Below are 12,732 nucleotides of genomic sequence, written 5' to 3'. Positions count from 1 at the left end.
GGGGAACAATTGGGTTAGGAGGGGAAATCTGGGATTTTCAAAGAACCAGGGACAGGGGTGCCCGAACAGGGTGGGCCAGGGAGCCTAGGAAGGAAAGAGCCGCGCAAGGGTGGGGTTTTGGGGAGATGGGGTGGCGTGGGACTGAGTCCTCGGGGGAAGAGGTGGGGTGGAGGTGGAGTCTTAGGGGAAGGGGCAGTGCGAGGGCGGGGCCTCAGAGGGAATGGGCGGTGTGAGGGTGGGGCCACAGGGGAATAGGTGGCACAAGGGCATGGGATCAGGGGGCAGGGGTGACATGGGGTGGGGCCTTGGGGGAGTGGCATGGTGGGGGGCGGGGCCACAGTTAAGGCACCTGTGGACCCCCCACTTTTAGGGTGCTTCTGCCACTCCTGACCAGGGATCTTAAGGATAGACAAAGAAGGGAGAAAAATCTAACCCATTGCTGTTGTAACAGTAATATTATGTACAATAATTGTGCGAGGTGCTGAGGCTGTGAACTGTAGATGCCAAGCTTTCTGGGACAGAGACAGTGTTTTGGGTACAGTATTTGTACAGCGCTTAGCACAATGGAGTCCCAATGCAGGACTGAGGCTCAGACACCACAAGACAAATAATACGAGTTGTGGGAGTCAGCCCTTGCCCTGGAGAGCTTCCAGTGTATAGAGATGAGACAGAACAAGGGTGTATTGTCATCTGTGTCACAGATGAAGTAAAGCCTTAATCACAAGGCCACCTCTTCCTCTGTTAGGCTGTGAGATAGACATCCAAGGAAGCAAGTGTAAGCCCTGTCCCTTTAAACAGGACGGAGCCCTGGAGAATGTACTGTAGGAAACTATCCTTTACTAGCAGGTGGATGGAAAAGATGGGACCTAGCCAGTGTTTTCCACCTCTTGTGCTAGATTCACCATCCCTTTATACCAGTTTTACACCACTAAAATCAGTGGAGTTACACTGGCAAAGACGTGTAACAGAACAGAGAATGGGAGCCCTAATCTATAGGGCTACGTCTACACTGGCAACTGGACCCAGGTACAGAGCCGTGTGTATGCCCCATACCCGCACTGCGCGCCCACATATGTTGTGCTGGAAGTGGGTAAACGCACTGTCACTGGGTATACCCATGTCCACGCTGCCTTTTTCTTTTTCTGGTATGTGAGGTTAACACTAGCGTTTCGGGGGCAGTATCCCGGAGTTCTGTGTGTGACAGGAGACAGCCTAGGATCCGTCTTGCTGTGTCTCGGGGGTACTGCATTTACTGAACCTAGAACACACAGTGTAACGCGGACCATTGTTAAAAAAGGAACTGTGAGTGAAAACAGAGCTGATCAGACACCCCAGAGACAGTTAAAACTTCACTGCCCAGGGCCCTGTCTTTTTCACCTTGATTTCCCCTTCCCCTGCACAAGGGGGAACAGCTGCGGAAAACATTCCAGGGGACAAACAGGGGCTTTTCCTGCATGAGGCTTGGGGTCCATGCACATGCTGGCCTGCAGGCACAATCTCAGGCTCATTCCCCTCCTGCACAGTCACAGGGCTCCCCCTGGGAGGGGGTTTCAGGTGCCAATGCAGGGTGCAGTGCCCCAAATCTTGCAGCCTACCCCTACCATGGGGGGCCGGGTTCTCCACCTCAGCATTGTGGTGAGCTGCAGATCCAGGAAGAGGAGGAGCCGGAGGAGGAGGTGATACTGGCAATGGCTACTGCAGCAGGCGGGACCCCAGTCTGTTCCACCACTCACATCCGGGACTGCAACAGGGTCCCTTTGGGCAAGCTCCCTGTTTTTCACACTTGCTATCTGGTCACGCTAGCTCAGGGATTCTTAAACTTCATTGCACTGCAACCCCCTTCTGATAACAAAAATTACTACATGACCTCAGGAGGGGGGCCCAAAGCCTGAGCCCGCCTGAGCCCCACTGCCCTGGTTGTGTGGGCCAAAGCCCGAGCCCCACTGCCCGAGGTGGGGGGCCAAAGCCGAAGCCCAAGGGCTACAGCCCGAGGTGGGAGGTGGGGGGCTGTAACCTGAGCCCTCAGTCTCTGGCTTTGGCCCCGGCTGGTGGGGCTCAGGCTTCGACTTTGGCTCCGAGCCCCAGCAATTCTAAGCCAGCCCTGGTGACCCCATTAAAATGGGGTCCTGACCCACTTTGGGATCCCGACCCACAGTTTGAGAATCACTGCCCTAGTTGCTCTGGGCAGAGGTGCAGGATAATGTGCTTCTCCAGCAGAGCCTTCTCCTCTGGATCTGCCATAGCCTCCTCTTCAGTGGTCCCCAGTGCCTCCATGCCCTGGCCTTTTCCGCCGGAGGATAAGGCAGGTGGGGATGAGGCTGGTGGGGATGCATCACCTCAGGCTCTGTCCTGGCACCTATGGAGAGCATCTGGTGCAGCTGCTTGAAGAACGGGCATGTTGGAGGACCATCCTGGAGTGATTGCTGCAGTCTTTTGTCCTTTGTTACCAGAGCCTCAGGTGCCTTGTCCGTTCCCAGCCCTGGGCCAGAGAGCGGCTATTGCCTGCTTGCGCCAGCCTCTCCAAAACTTCCTGGTCCAGAGGTAAGTTCCTGGTGCTGCAGGAGAAGTCATGGAGGACGATGAACTCCGACCACACTTTTGTCAGGACTGGGGTGGGCTCGGCTGACCGGGTGGCTGCTCTCAGAGCATGTTCCATGTTCACGTCTGCTGGTGAGAAGGGTGCAGCGGCAAACTGTGGTGACGTGGTGAGCGCCGCTCACTCCTGTGAATGAAAACGGGAGGACAGGGACCTTTAAAGATTTGGATAAGGGTCAGGCAGGAAAGGGTTTGGAGCATTGTGGAATGGGGCTGGAGGGCTATTGAACTCGGAGCATGGTACACGTGTCTTAACCGTGTCCTCACATGGGGACCGTGCCAGCCCGAGGCAAGTTCATACCCACACCCTTCAGGCATGCTAGCATTCTCGTCCCATACAGACCTTGAAACCCATGTTCCTGGGGTTTAGATGTGGACGGTAGGGGAGTTCTGGCACAACCATGCATTTGGGCCTGTATCCAGTTGCCAGTGCAGATGTGGCCTGAAGTGTGGAATCTGCCCCGGGGCAGAGGGGCCAGCCCAAGGTCCAGGCATGACCTAAGTCCCACTGCTTTGAGGGCATAAGGTGTGGATTCCATAAGGTGTGGATTCCACCCAAGAAAGAAGCCGAGAAACAGAATGGGAGACTGGCAGGATTCCACATCCCAAAGCCTCTCACGCAGTCCTCCGCCAGCTAGAAGTCATTGGCCAGTCAAGGTGAAGGCATGGGCACCAGCTTTTCATAATCCCCCAGATGAATAATGCAAAATGCATGAAGATGAGATGAAGGGAGAGTTAATTTTGTTGCAGGAATGAAAAGTAGGCACAGCCATTCCTTGTAATAACATCCCTCAGGTGCTTGCTGTATGACACGGGAGAATTAATGATTCATTAGATTCTTTAAATGAAGTCTTCCCACAGTCATTTATCTGAGCACCTCAAACTGTGGTGTGGAATTCTATAATTTGACTCTTTTTTTTTTTTTTTGGCAAAGGCACATTTTATAATTAAATAGAATAAAAAATGACCCCCTTGGAAAAATCATATCCCACCCCCTGTTTGGTGATTACAAATTAAACTGATCTCCCCTTATGAGTTATTAATACTAACACCTAGCTCTTCTGATGTTCTTGTCATCAGCAGATCTCAAAGTGCTTTAGAAAGTGTATTTTACAGATGGGGAAACTGAGGCACAGAGCGGGGAAGTGACTTGTCCAAGGTCACCCAGCAGGCCAGTGGCAGAGCTGGGAATAAAACCAAGTCTCCCAAGGCCATGCGTTGCTTTATCCACTAGATCGCATTGACCATTCGAAGTGGCTGGTTGTGCAGTTAACCACTGGGATGGTAATTTCCTCCACATTTGTAATAAAGGTCTTGTATTTGACAGGTGACTCCGAGGTCACAATAATGTAGGCATTTAATTGATCCATTATTCCTCAGCCAGGTACAGCTTCACTTGTTTGTATTAATTCTGTAAAATCCCATTCACCCGCTCACTCGAAGCAAGTAACTCAATTTTGGATGGCTGAGTGAGATATCGTTACTTTTTTCCCACTGTAGTTGTTACCATGGTAAGAGATTTATTTATTCATTTTTTTAACATCTGGCTCGGTAATTGTCCATGCTTCATAGGATTTATTTATTCATATGATGGAGGTGTCCAATGTGTACTCAACATGGTACAAGCGCACGGGGTGGTGCCATGGGGCAGCAACTCAGCTTGTGTAAACGGTTGTTGCTCAGTTGACTTCAATGGCCATTACATTATCTGGCTCATGGTATGAGGTTTAGAAAGGGCAGTGATCTTGGCCAACGCACTGGGGCGTTGAACCAGGGACCTCCAGCACTAAAAGGCTTAAGCTAAAAGGCACTATACAAGGGGGACTTGTAACCCCCACTCCCCAGTGGGTGACACATGTATTATAAAGAATAGCGGGATTGATTCTCCTTTCACTGACACCGGTTTTACATTTAGAATCATAGAATCACAGAATATCAGGGCTGGAAGGGACCTCAGGAGGTCGTCTAGTCCAACCCCCGGGTCAAAGCAGGACCAATCCCCAACTAATGATAACATGTGCATGATTCCAGGGATATGCATATATATATATATATGCATGATATGCATGATTCCAGGGATTTTCAAAGGAGTTACTCCAGATCTACCTGAGTGTAAACCAGTGGAGAACCCACCTTACCAAGTGTGTTGTCATGAGTAATAGCAGTGGTAGTAGTTATCAGTGGTTCACCGTCAAGCTAGAAGGGCCAGGGCTTAGGGGAGGGCGACAGGGGTGATTGCCCAGGGCGCTGTGGACGGGGGGGGGGGGGGGGGGCACAGTGTTTAATTTGTAATGAAAGCGGTGGAATTAAGCAGGGGCAGGGCGTCCGGAGACTGGCGGCTGCTGGCTGGGTGCCCAGCTCTAAAGGCCAGCAGCAGTGCAGAAGGAAGCATGGAATGAATGGTGTGGTACTATCCCCTTCCTTCTGCGCTGCTGCTGGTGGCCGCTGGGTGGCTGGAGAGCGGCGGCTGCTGGCCAGGAACCCAGAGGTGCTGGGGCTTCACAAATTAAGTACTGGGGCACCGTGGTCAAGAGGCGAGGAGTGGGGGCAGGCCTGGAGTGCAAAGCTGCAGAAGGGAGCTCAGGGCAATGGCAGGGGGAGGTAGCGGGGACTAGGGGGGATGGGTCGGGAGGCAGCAGGGACTGGGAGGAGTGGGTAGGGAGCCTTGGGAGGCAGTGAGGATCAGGAGTGATGGGTGGGGAGGCAGCAGGGGTCAGGGGAGCCAAAATACCAGTTCTCCCAGGGCACCCTTTTCCCTAAGGCTGGCCCTGGAAGGGCATATTTAGTGAGGTCTCACAAGGATCATCCTGCATCCGGTTCTCTTCAATACCTTCATCAATGATTTAGCTAATGGCACAGAGAATACACTTATAACATTTGAGGATGATACCAAGCTGAGAGGAGTTGCAAATGCTTTAGAGGTTAGGGTTAAATTTCAAAATGGTCTGGACAAACTGGAGGAAATAGGATGAAATTCAATAAGGACAAATGCAAAGTACTCCACTTCGGAAGGAACAACCAGTTGCACACATACAAATTGGGAAATGACTGCCTAGGAAGGAGTACTGCCGAAAGGAATCTGGGGGGTCATAGTGGATCACAAGCTAAATATGAGTCAACAGTGTAACACTGTTGCAAAAGAAGCGAACATCCTTCTGGGCTGTATTAGCAGGAGTGCTGTAAGCAAGACACGAGAAGTAATTCTTCCACTCTGCTCTGAGCCGATAAGACCTCAACTGGAGTATTGTGTCCAGTTCTGAGCGCCACATTTCAGGCAAGATGTGGACAAATTGGAGAAAGTCCAGAGGAGAGCAACAAAAATGATGAAAGGTCTAGAAAACCTGACCTATGAGGGAAGATTGAAAAAATTGGGTTTGTTTAGTCTGGAGAAGAGAGGACCGAGGGGGGACATGATAGCACTCTTCAAGTACATAAAAGATTGTTACAAGGAGGAGAGTGAAAAATTGTTCTCCTTAACCTCTGAAGAGAGGACAAGAAGCAGTGGGCTTAAATTGCAACAAGGGCGGTTTCGGTTGGACATTAGGAAAAACTTCCTAACTGTCAGGGTGGTTAAGCACTGGAACAAATTGCCAAGTGGGGGTTGTGGGATCTCTATCATTGGAGGTTTTTAAGAACAGGTTAGACAGTGGTCCAGTTATTACTTAGTCCTGCCTTGAGCGCAGGGGACTGGACTCGATGACCTTCCAGTCCTACACATCTGTGATTCTGTGATTGTAGGTCAGATCCTCACCTGGTGTCAGTCAAGGACGCTCCACTGAACTCACTGGGTAAGTAAGGCCTGAGGATATATCCACACAGAAGAATCTGTGCTTGGCTAGCTGCTTGGGCTAGCTTGACCCCACCTAGCCCGAGGAACAGTGTAAGTCTGGCCTGGGCCCTGGACACACACTCCACTTGTCAGCCCGCGCAGAGTTGGCTTAACTACTATTGTTACCCGCACTCTCTGGATTCACACTAACCTGTGCGCACTTCGGCTATATAGACATACCCGGAGTCTCTTCGCACTTACGCTGTTGTAAATCGGGAGGTACCTGTGTGGATTGGGCCCGTTGTGTTTTATAGCAGTAAAACAAGGGGCAATTCAGCCCCTTTGCAAAGGGCTCAGCACAAGGGTCTGAAGAGGTGCAGGGGAGGGGACGCTGGCTGTGGTTCGGGTGTTCGGCTGGGACTTGGGAGAGCTGAGTTCAATTCTCGGCTATGCCCTCTGCCCCTTCGGGCATGTTGCTTGGGCCTGAATGCCCAAAAGGAGGTGGGTGTTGTGATGCTTTCAGGCACCTGGGAGCATCCCTGTGATGCACGAAGCCTGAGGCACGTGTCTAGGCTCCTCTACGCTGCATGGGGAGAGAGAGAGCAGGGCCTTAGGCTGCAGGCCACAAAAGCCAGCGTGCTAGGAGAGAGCCGCACGCGCCAGCCAAGGGGAGGTGCTCACCAGAGGGGGATGCGCTAAGCGCTATATGCCTGTATTTGCTTGGGAATCACAGCCAGGAGCCTTCTCTGGAATGAGGTGCCCAGTGGTGCTGTAGCGAGCAGGCGAGAGACTCTGTAGTTGGGTGCTTAGAGCACTCACCCAGGATCCACTCCCCCGGCTCCAGGGACTCTTTAGTTATCGAGCCACAGCATACCCGCTTCCATGGGAGAAACTGAGGGATTCCCCGCATCAAAGTATTCCCTAGCCCAAAGGTGCGAGCACTCAGCTGAGAGGTGGCACATCCCAGTTCAAATCCCTTCTTGCCCTCAGGTGGAGGCAGGGACTTGAACCAAGGGTCTCCAACATCCCCGGTGAGCACCCTAATCACAGGGCTAAAAGTTATGAGTGAGATCTATCCTCCCCCTTCTTGTGAGATCTTGCAGGAAGGGCCCAATTACATGGGCGGTCTCTGAGCACACCTACCGGATCCGGAGGTGGCCAAACACCCATCCTCCCCCGGTTTGTGATTCGCTCTGCGGCTCGGGCGGGAGACAGGCGGCCGGACACACACCCTGCAGCTGCTCAGAGGGGGGGGTGTGGGGAACTTTTACTGTGAAAACGTAGGCTGCATCCCTGCTCCTCCGCCTACCTCCCAGCGCTTCCCCCCGGCCGCTGCAAAACAGCTGTTTGGCGGCATGCTGGGAGGGAGGGGAAGGACCGGGAATGTGGTGCGCTCGGGGGGGGGGGGGAGGTGAGGAGAAGAAGGGGCAGGGAGTGAGGGGAGCTTGGCTACCAGTGGGTGCAGAGCACCCACTAATTTTTCCCCATGGGTGCTCCAGCCCCGGAGCACCCATGGAGTCTGCGCCTATGGCCAGCGTTATCTGACAGACGAGGCCCAGCGGGGAAGAGACAGAGCCAGGGTGGGGATTTGGGGAAGGGGTTGGAATAGGGGTGGGGCAGGGACGGGAAGAGGCAGGGCAGGGGCGGGGCTGCATGGATGGGGTGGGGCCGGGGGTAGAGTGGGGGTTGAGCACCCAGGGAAAGCGGGGAAGTCAGCGCCCATGGTGCAGGGCTTTGAGGAAGGATGTCCCAGTGGTTAGTGCACAAGCTGGGGACTTCCTGTGGTCCATTCCATGCCCAACCAACTTGGGCAAGTCTTTAGGGTTCATCTACACTGCAGTCGGGAGGTGTGAATGCAGTGTCCGGCGGTAGCCCTGAGCTAGCTGGCTAAAAATAGCAATGAAGCTGCAGTGGCCAGGGACTGCAAGCCCACCGAAGACCCTCAGTACATACTTGTGTGGCTAGTCCTCGCTGCCACAGCTTCCCTGCTGTTTGGAGCTAGCTAGGTCAAAGCTAGCTGGGGTGTGCCTACCTGTGCAATCGCACCTCCTGGTTGCAGTTCTCCAGAACATAATATGGGGATAGGAGCTTATCTTGGGAGTGGGGGAGAACACTGGGTGGGAATAAAGGTTTTTTTCAGAGAGAACGATGTACATCAAGGCTCCTGGGTCTGGCATCCACTAATTTTACTGGGCTATGGAGCAGTTCCCAACAGGGGTCTGTAGAATCACCTAAATCCTCAGTGCAGAAAATATTCCCTTATTTGCAATTGCCCCTGGAGATAAAGAGCTTCCGTTTTATTTTACAATCAAGGCTGCAGGGTAAATATCCTGCCTCGGCCATCTGCGTATGCTGAGTCATCTTAAATTATAGGCCAAATGGGAACTCGGGGGCACCCAAAACGTAAAGTTACCATCGGTCCTTGTGGAATGTGACTGCTCTGCTGAGTCAGCAGATTCCTCTGGCTTCTGGGAGCGGTGAGGTCCGCAGAATTCGTTACTTTCCAAGCTGAAGTTGCTACATCCAGTGCGCTAAAAAAACTGTTGAATGAATCTGGAGCTCTGACAGCTCTGGCACCTATCGTCCTCTATCCAGGCCTGATCCCAAACTTGTTGCAATCAACAGGAGATTTTCCACTTATACCACTGACAGACCCTGGTTGTCGGTGGGCAGGATTGAACTTGGGACCTCTGGAGCTTGGTGCATGAGCCTCTGCCGCATGAGCTAAAAACCAACTGGCTGTTAGCTAAGGCTGTAGAGCAGACTCATTTTATCTCTCTCTCGAAGTGGTCTTGGTGCCACTAGATGGGACAGAACCCCACACCCAGAAGGTGTGGGGGCTACACACTGACATCAGTGGGCTGTGGATCAGGCCCTTTATCCACACCCCTACCCTGCTCTGCCAACGTTCATCAGCTTGAATCCAGAGGGAGCCCATGAGCTCTCTGCCAGGAGAGCTGCCAACGCTGGTGCCAGTGTGTGAAATGGATGCCTGCCCGCTCAGCCACGGTCTTACTGTACATGACCCACCAAAAGACGTGCACGCTGGGGCTTTGCCGATCATGGCCAAATTCAAGCCAGCGTCCTGGAGAGGAATAATATTTGTATCCTTTCGGGCCATCAGGACTCTCACGGTGCACTGAGAGTGCCCGACCTAGATTAGGGCCCCGTGTCACCAGAGGGTGTACAAGTGCATGGTGGGAGACAGTCCCTGTCCTGAACAATCCCAGCATCCCATCTTCCACCAGGCCTAAATGGAAAAGTGGGGGGATGGGGATAAAAAAATCTTTCCCTGGTGCCTATTCAGGGCTCAGAGTAGGTGAGGATCACAAGAATCCACCCATCTCCAGGCTGAATGGAGGAGGTGACAACTCTCCCATGGTGCCCCATCCTTCCCTCCTGTCTCTCGTCCTCAGGTGTGTGTGTGTGTACAGATACTGTCCATGCACACGCCACTTCCCCATCAGCCTGGGAACGTATGTGTGTGGGGGTGAAGTTCCCAGTGTCCCATCCACAGTCAGGCCTGGAACGGCGGGGGGCTACATACATGTGCCAGTATCATAAGGAAGCAAGATAAGCCAATTATTTGCCCTTTGCAGACTCCCTTGACTTCCCTGCTTCTCTTACAAGCCTCTCTTCAGTCAGCCTGCAGTGCAGAAACTCCAAAGGCACCAAGGGGAGTCAGGTGCCCAACTCCAAAGTCACTCTTTGTGGGAATTAGATTCCCTAATTGCCCTTTGTACCTTTGAATGGGATTGATTTGTGCATGGCAGGAAAACTGAAAGAAAAGAGGCATTAAGTGAAAGTATTTGCAAAATAGGGTGAGGAAATATATATACATTTCTGCAAAGGGTGCTGTTTATAAATCTCTTTGGCCATGTAAGGTGTTAGATAAATCCTAAGAATTATTCTGATGCTGCTGCACTTTGCTCCGAGGGAACCAATCTCTTGGGATCTCGTTGAACAGATGGATAAATGACAGTCCCTTTGCTCTCAGCCAAGCTAATAAGGGAGATGAGGGATTGCGGGGGTTGTAACATGCATACATTAGTGTATACTGTTTACCAGGAAGGAGGAAATGAATAATTCCCGAGAATATAACTTAATCAGGTATGTTTGTAAAAGGAAGATGTCCATTTAATTGTGTTTGATTCAAAGGGTAATGCAATCAAATGCTAATGTGGACTGGTAGTTTGTCACCTGCTGTAAACTGGTTACCTGAACAAGGGTCAAAAAAGCCTTTCACACGAAATGGCGACTTTTCTATCAAACAAGGCACCTTTCCCTGGGAGTGTGTCTCCTGATGGGATGAGACCGGATTTGTTTAAGACTAGTTAATCTTTCACTTCTCAGGAAGGCTAGAATTTAGAGCTAGTCTAAAGAGACCGGGTCTGATTCTGATCTGAGTCACACTGGTGTCAATGAGGGGTAACCCTACTGAAGACTATGGGAACAGCACCAGCCTTAAATGGGTGGCAGATCAGAATGGGGTTTGCTGATCATCATCTTCCTTTAGGTTTACAGTCCTTCTTTGAGGCTGCCTGTTGCCATGCCCTTGCCAGATGGAGATACTCTTTTCTCTCTCGCCTGTGATTTGCCAGAGAATGCCCCCCTTTGTTTGAAACTGATTGAGTTATTGGTGTTGAGGAGGCTACTACCTGTCAGTGCTTTCACAGGGTATGGGTCTGACCATTAAGGTGACTGATTTTTGAGTCAGCAGCCCAGAACAGGCCAGGTCTCCTGCTGGAATGGTGCACCAACAATTCTAAGATCCCATCATGGGCACAAATGAGAGGTCAGATGTCCCAAGTGGGTACAAGCTGCCATTAGAAGTGACAGGAATATAAATTCTTGCTGCTGGAGGATGTTTATAGGACAATAGCACTGATTCCCCATTTTATGAAGCAGTAAACTTGTTCTTAAATAGATTAACAGTGAAACCAGTGTGACCCTAAGAACCCCTCAATGCCAACTGGCAAGGGGGGTTACAGGCATGTTCAGATCCTGGTATGAACATTCTGGTTCATCAGAGAATACCTTACCGGGTCGTGAATGAAAGCCAGAGTCAGGCTGATCATTAGTATTGTTGGGAAATTTACGTACAGATCGGATGTACGGAATTATATGTGTATACTGAAAAAAAGGTTCCTAAAGTCTGTATCAAGGCAGAGTTGACAAACAGGTTTCCTGCCAGATAAAAGAGGTTTATCCATCCATCTTTCTCAGCCCGTGTGCAAATGAAGCATTGGAAGCCAACATAATGGAAGCCATATTTACATATGAAGTCAACGGGAGGAGCGGGGTGGGGGGACAGTTGGGAGTCAGCAGGTAGGCACATACTGGAGAATAAGCTACATTGATCCTCTTGGCTCTAGGGACAAACAATGAATTTTAGGGGTATAAGGAGAAGGCAAGGAAAATACCCTTTTATCCTGCATCTAGGAAGTAAATGGACAGCGTGTTTATGTTAATGACAACAGGATCTCAGTGGATAAGGGGCTGGACACTACAGGGGAACAGACTGGGGTGCACCTGTTGTTAACCTGCAAGGCAAAGACAGGGCTGGCATTGCCCAGAGGCGTGCTCACAGGCTGAAGGCATCAGGGAACAGACATATAGTTAAGCACAAGCATCTCTCTCTTTTGCTGGAGGCAGGGGGACTCACAATCCCGAGTACCCCAAGAAATGTCAAAACCAGCAAATTATTGCTCAGAAAACAGGACACCTCTCTGTCTGTCTGTCTGTCTGTCTGTCTTCAGCAAGCTGAGGCTTCACACTGGGTGAAATGGTCCTCTTCATAGAAAGCAGCCCTTCTGTTTATCAGAGAAACATCAACCCAAACAATATTCCAGGGACATACAGGGTCATTTTGCAAAGTTTAATTAGAGCTCAATTTGAAAGAGCAAAAGCAAAATTACACCCCGTGTTCACTCTTCCCGAAAACAGGTCAGCATCCTTTTGATAAAGTTTGCATAAGGAGGGAATGAGTCATCTTAACAACTTGGTGCACTTCCCGGTGCAGGGCCAATGGACTAGAAGTTGTTTATTTTGGTTAGCAATTAGCATGAGAACAAGAGACTTCATACTCTAGGCGTAGCTCCTTAAGCATTTGATCCAGCTACCTTGTGCTATTTAAACCACCCAGACTTATTAGTATGTGGCAGAGAAGGATTTCAACTGACGATAGCTCAGGAAATAAAAGCCAAGATTTTCCAAAGTGACGATTGAGTTTGGTTGCCCAGCTCCAGACACCTTAAAGAGGCCTGTTTTTCAGGAAGTGCTTAGCACCCACTGCCCTTTGAGAATCAGACCCCGCTGAGGTATCTCAGTCTAAGCAGCCAGAATCGAGGCACCCAAAATCACTGGTC

The sequence above is a fragment of the Caretta caretta genome, chromosome 2, assembly GCF_965140235.1.
Source record: "Caretta caretta isolate rCarCar2 chromosome 2, rCarCar1.hap1, whole genome shotgun sequence".
In the NCBI taxonomy this organism is placed as follows: Eukaryota; Metazoa; Chordata; order Testudines; family Cheloniidae; genus Caretta; species Caretta caretta.
Note: the sequence above shows the minus strand (reverse complement) of the source record.